General features: G+C 33.9%; 1 long non-coding RNA gene across 1 annotated transcript in view; it reads right to left on the bottom strand.

The window, feature by feature from the left end:
* Positions 1 to 6037: 6037 nt before the first annotated feature.
* Positions 6038 to 7103, bottom strand: part of LOC125024608 — a 2338-nt gene continuing 1272 nt past the window's right edge. Inside the window, exon 2 of the long non-coding RNA XR_007114780.1 lies at positions 6038 to 6485. This is a non-coding gene — a long non-coding RNA (uncharacterized LOC125024608). The remainder of the gene's footprint in view (positions 6486 to 7103) is intronic.

Genomic DNA, 7103 nt, shown 5'->3' with positions numbered 1-7103 from the left:
CTCCTTGTCTTCCTCTACGTCGCGGGGAGAAAAGAAAGCGCGTCGGACGAACTATGAGTGCAAACTATGGGTGACTAACAGTGCGCAGTGTTGTGTAGTGACTATGTTCGACATGACACCCCCCGTGTTACTAGTGTGTCTCACCCCCCGTGTTACTAGTGTGTTTCACCCCCGTTTACTAGTATGTTTCACCCCCCCCCCCCGCGTTACTAGTGTGTTTCACCCCGTGTTACTAGTGTATTCCACCCCCTGTGTCACTAGTGTTTCACCCCCCGTGTATTATAGGTTTTGAAGTTCCGCGTGCGTGAACACATTTGTGCATTTCTGAAATAATAAGTTCACACGACTTTGAAACGAGGAAATCTATGTAGTTGCGGCTGCCTGGCACGAAGCGAGGATAACATACTGAGCACAAGACACTGGAAATCAGGAACTCAAGTGATTCTGCTTCCTTAAACCTGATTTTTTACACATCTGACGATCCCTCAACCGGTGGTCAATCTGCTGAAAACTCTGGGTCTCTTGCTCAATGAAAGCCCCGTATGCAATAATACTTGCGGATGTTTTCTTGCGGTCGTTCCTTACGTTCCTACGTTCTTGCTAATCCTGGGTAACCGTGGCTTCCGTCAATGCTGTAGTTTCAGAAGAGAAGACTTACCTGGTGTGGGGATCCTGCGATCCGGTAGTTTGGAGGTTTTGTTTGTATTCCCTTGTTTCTCAAAAGGAGGTGTTATAACTAACATGTGACAAGTAAAATTCCCTCCCAAGGGGATGGTGTGGTCTGTGATCTCTGCCGTGGATACTGGATGATTAGACATTGTAAAAGGAAAACGAAATCAAGTTATATATTTGGACCCCAACTACGTAAATAGTCTCTAGATAATGATTTCATTTACATGTATGATGCAGCTCTTTGCCACACAGCCCAAAGTGTTAAAATTCATCTGGATAAAACCCATTTGGATAATCATGGTATTACAGTGTTTGATTGGCTTTAAATGGAGACATGGAAGACGAGATAAGCCAAGTAGAATGCACTAACAAAGTAGAGCTAACTGAACGACTAATAAAGCTATGGCATACAAACTCAGGATTCGGGGAAAAGGCACGCCGGTACATTCGAGGTCTGTCAAGACGTGTTGCTGCACTGATTAAGGCTAAGGGTGGCTATTCTGGTTCCTAATATCATGTCTTTAATAACGTGCGCAAATAATATTAGTGAATAATAAGTTCGTTACATTTTGAGATACATATTCTACCAAAATTGGGTAAATTTGTGATCTCAATACTAATGTTAGTACTGTATATGCAGTATATATATATATATATATATATATATATATATATATATATATGTGTGTGTGTGTGTGTGTGTGTGTGTGTGTGTGTGTGTGTTTTTAAATATATATACACACAGAATATAGATATATAGATAGATATTTACATATATTTATATATGAATTTCCTATAATTATATATATACATATACATATATATATATATATATATATATATATATATATATGTGTGTGTGTGTGTGTGTGTGTGTGTGTGTGTGTGTGTGTGTGTGTGTGTGTGTGTGTGTGTATTTTAAATATATTTGTAAATATATATTTATATTTATATGTATCTACATATATATGTATATATAAATATGTGTGTGTGTGTGTGTGTGTGTGTGTGTGTGTGTGTGTGTGTGTGTGCTTACATCTATCTATGGATCTATCTATATATACATAATGTATATACACATATATATTTGCAGACATATGTAGTTATATATATATGCATATATATATATACACACACACACACACACACACACACACACACACATATATATATATATATATATATATATTTATCTATTTATTTATTCATTTATATACACATACATATTTGGTGACATGTAGTTAAACATGCACACTCAGGCACACACAAACAAACAAACACATATGTGTATATATATGTATATATATATACACATACATACACAGTATATATATATATATATATATATATATATATATATATATATATATTTATACATACATATATACACACACAGTATATTTATGTGCGTGAATATATATAGACGCACAGTGTGTGTGTGTATATATATATATATATATATATATATATATATATATATATATATATATATGTGTGTGTGTGTGTGTGTGTGTGTGTGTGTGTGTGCATTATATATATATATATATATATATATATATACACATACATAAATATGTGTATATATACATTAACATGTATGTAGGTATATATACGCATATCTGTATATATCTAATTCATGTTTATATGTGTATATGTATATATATGTGCATATGTATTTGTATATATATATATTTATATATGTATATATATTCATATACATATATATACATATGTATATATATGTACATATATATTCACACACACATATATATGTATGTATATGTATATATGTATATATACATATGAATATACATACATATAAATATATATATTTATATATGTATATGTATATACATACATATATATATATAGATATATATACACATTTATAAATATATTTATGTGTTTATATATATTTATATATATACACAAACATACATTTGTGCTATTTTCTGTAGTTCACACCTCGTGTAGTTCGTAGCCATCAGGTGGCTCCTCTCTTAACTCGTCCCAGTTTGTCTATAATTTTTTTTTTCAGTTGTGGGTTTCATACATGATGTAATAATCTTCCTGGTTATGATTATTCCATGATTATTTTCCCTGTCAGCTGTGTTTAATAGTGAGTTTCCAAACTTGTATTGGTATAGGGGTCGAATTTTCCGTGTCTTCTGCAGACATATTAGGATAGCTACCTATGCGTTTCGCCCTTTATTTCAGTGTTCGTAGAAACCTGAAGGAAACTTATTTATTCGTAGTTTGTTATTAAGGGTAAAATAGCATTACACTTAGGAGTAAAGAAAGTTCGCGTTGCACGTGGACGTAAACAAGATCTCTCTCTTGCGCAAACACTGTGGGAATTAGAGTGAACTCTTATAAAAAAAAAATATTGTGAGTGCAAGTGATATGTGATTATACTCTGTACATGCAGAATAGATGAATCAAACTACATAATAAATACAATAATAAATAATAAACAGAATAGAATGTACTTCGTAACGTAAAGTATATCAAAGTCATTACAGTTTCTCGAGGATGGGAAATACATTACGAACACGTAACTATATCACAACACAAGTCTTTCATGTGTGACACCTTATCAAAGGCCTTTTTATATATAAAGTATGCACAATCCGCCAGGCTTCTCTTTCTTGTAATCTTCCGGTAACTGTCAAGTATTTCAACCTATTGCTTCGGAATTATCTTTTCTAGAAGCTTACACATTGTACAGGTTGGAGGTTTTGCTTGTTGCCGCTCTTGTATAAAGGTTTAAAGGTGACGAGTTTCCAAACAGTAACTGACATTTATCATTAAGGATTTCTCACATTTCCTCCTTCTTTGTATAAACAATGTTGCCTTTGAATGCGATAATTTAATGTCTACTTTTAGTCTTACTATACGTATAGTTAAAGATGAGCTTGAGTTAATTTACACATGTGTTGGTCATATGCTTTGCATTTTAGACTCGCTTATAGTGTGGGTATTCTTGTTACTTTATTGTTCATATCTTTCGTATGCTGCTTAAAATCTATGTCTTCTGAACCTTTTCCAAAGATTCTTCCAAAGGTGCTATTGCTTTCTCTCATTTTCTTGCGTTTACCATTGAACCACTTTTGGCCATTTCTTGCCTTTGGTACAATTTTGGTACAAATCTGTCTACTTCCTTATAGGCTTCACCATTTTTTTTTCTTATTATTGATCAGTTATTATCTTCGTCCAGGATGGTTTTCTAGCTTATGCCATCAAAGAACTCTCTAAGGTTTCTATAATTACCTCTTCCTTTTTATACCAGTTTTTCCTGTAGTTGACAGTTTTTTTCTGTTTAATTACTTCATTGTCACTTTACCAAGAAGAGCACAGTACTCCATATCTTTTACATAAAGCATAACTGTCTTTATGCTTTATGAATATTAGGGCAAGTGGAGACTGCTTGTCAAGCCCTGATAGCCTGGTATGATCTGTCACATTTTAGAAAAGACAATAATCATTTATGATTTCGAGTAATTGTGCAATTTCGAGCAATTTTCTCATTATATCTAGAGTTTTTGAGTTAAGATCTAGTGAGAAAAACTTGAAAGTTTACTCTATAATAAGTTGTTTTATTTAAATCCATTTTACCTCTTCCACCTCCCACTCCCCCACCCCATATATTAAGGTTAAAATCGGCACACACACAAACTATCCACTCAATTAACAAAATAAAACAATGAGCACCGATTGGCGGACAGGAGTCTTTTGACTGAAAAAAAGAAAGAAAACGAAAAGCGAGTTATCGTTTTCGTCCATCTTGAAGAGATTGATTAGCAGTGAATACCTTATGGGATAAAATGTTAAAATATACTCAGCTCAATGATTATACGAGTAACATTAACTCCATGGCCTTTATTATTACTAGGAGTATTTTTGTGTATAGTAAAGTTGACACGTTAGCTTAATACGTAGAAAAGGGACAATCTTTAAAATGAGTGCCGTTTTTTTCTTGTTTCTTATAATTCTGAAAATAATTGGGGAACAAATCATGATGCTTAATATAATTTCAAAATCACAGCCAACCCTGGATTTTCTATTTATATATATTTATATATATGTATTTATATGTTTTTTTTTTTTTTTTTGCCAAATGCGTATATCAACGTACATGATTTATGAATGCACCAGTAGAATTCCCGTTGCAGTTGTACCTATATTGCTAATGTTGGTGACTATTCAGTTAGTTATATTACATCTCATTCGAACAATTGTCTGAGAGAACACTTTAGTTGAGATTATTACATTATAGTAAGTGTTATAACGCAATATTGTGAAAGTGTATGTACATACTTGTTTTTGTATAACCATAGATAAACGCATAATACATAAGCTAATTTCCTGACAATTATGTTTAATCTTATTTTGTGGAATGCCAAATATATTCTGGCATTATTATACATTTATTAAATGTTTATTGTACATACACTGATTTTGTTCTGTTCATTTTATCTTGGCGTAACCTTGCTTCAGAATTAACAAGGAATTAGTCAAAGATCTGTGCATTTCAAGATAATTATATTACTTGAAGAATAAAGGAAAATGAACTCCCTGTTTTAAACTGAATATAATAATCATGTCAAAATATAGCAAGGAAATCTGTGAATGAGATATTTAGTCTTCAGATGCGATAGTGATACCGTTTTTACTAAACTATTAATTTGCATAAACTTGCCAGTAGGCAGGATACAGGAAATCGGCCAAAGACCTTTTCAGCAATCAACATGCAAGGCTGTTAAAAGGCCTCTAATATTTCTTTGTAATGTTGGACATCACCAAGATCAGGAAAATAATCTGACGTAGTCTAAACCTTGCATTTCTTCGTCAGGCAACGAAACATATCATGGACCTTATTGGTTATCTGAGGACATTATGGTCTAACTAGAGAGATACAGAGAGGAACAAGATAAGCGTAGATGGCAACATAATATGATAAGGAAACAGCTTGAGAAATTAGTTTAGATAGAGAGAGATGTGGGTCTTTAGGAAAGCGAAAGATAAAAAAGATAGAGAACAAATGAATGAACGCTGGGGAGTGATTCTCATATAAATAATAAGCAAGGGTGAATCAGTGAAGCAACATCGGCAGGAAAGGAAAAGAACAACGAGCAAACCAAGACGCAAAAGTGAAAAAAAAGGAAACGAAGATACGAAGATCAAAACAAGTGAACAAACCAAGACTGAGTAAGTCATTCATGATGAGTGACTCAAGTAGATGAAGTCACTGAAAGACTGAAATTGAGTAAACAGACAAACAAAATAACGGAAGACTGAATGGACGAGTAGATAAAGCGAAATAAGTGAACAAGAACATGATCATTGAATGTATGCAAACATTAAATGCTTTGAGAAAACATTTTATTAGTCAGAGGTTCTACATAATCAGTAATTACTTCAATATTTCCATTTTAGCTGAGGCGTCTTGCACCCGTGTTGTCCCAGGCACCTGTCGAAGCAGCACTTGTCAAGGTCACCTGAAGTCGCTGGAACAAGGTACTGGTCCATTTTCAAGAGAATGTACCGTAATTAGATTGGACAGACAAGTGAGCAGTCGACTGGCCTGGTCCCCACGGGTGCCTCGGGTTCAAATGCAGCAGTAACAGCGACCCTCAGGAGCTCCTATTGGGGTTAACTGGGGGTTCGACAGTAGAGCTTGCGTTGGCTGGCCTTGGGTCTCCGCCAATGAAGGTTGAAGGTCTACCTCCATGCGATCCACCAGAGTGAGGTCTTTTGGCAAAACCTTCAACTGACGCCACCAACAGCACACAGCACAGAATAATTACGAGACTCTGCAAATCAGAAGGTTATGTCAGGAGAGAATTATGTTGTGGTATATATATTTAGGGAAAGGGTAGGTAATTGCCGGATGAGGCCTCATAATCCGTTATGGAGAGTAGACTAACTTTTAACTTCGTTTAATTGAACCAATTGTTTTTTTTTTTTTTTTTTTTTTTTTTTTTTTTTTTTTTTTTTTTTAATGAAATGTTGGTATTATTGGAAATGAGGCCTAAAACCAAAAGTGAACTTGCCATCCAACAGAATGTAATTTTCTATGACACTTTTCTTCTATAGTATTTCCTTCGCAAACTAATAAGGGTAGTAGAGAGGATGTAAAACTCAAAACTTCCAGGCACTCCATGGAAAAAAAAAAAAAAAATATCGTAGTGGATGACGTAAGCGAAGGAAATCAAATTAGGCAGTGAGAATTGGCCCTGATATGACAACAGACACTAGCGACCAATCTTTTAGAACCAATAAGATTCGTAATAGATAATCACGTAACAGATGCTGGACCCAAGGGAAGTCCGTTGAAATTCAGATCAGTTCTGTCATGGATAAGCTGTTTTTTTTTTTTTTTTTTTTTTTTTTTGTAAACAAGCAATTGATCTGAACCTTTTGGTTATATT

Source organism: Penaeus chinensis, chromosome 43, assembly GCF_019202785.1.
Source record: "Penaeus chinensis breed Huanghai No. 1 chromosome 43, ASM1920278v2, whole genome shotgun sequence".
In the NCBI taxonomy this organism is placed as follows: Eukaryota; Metazoa; Arthropoda; class Malacostraca; order Decapoda; family Penaeidae; genus Penaeus; species Penaeus chinensis.
The sequence above is the reverse complement of the archived record's forward strand: the minus strand, read 5'-3'. Positions and strand labels throughout refer to the sequence as shown.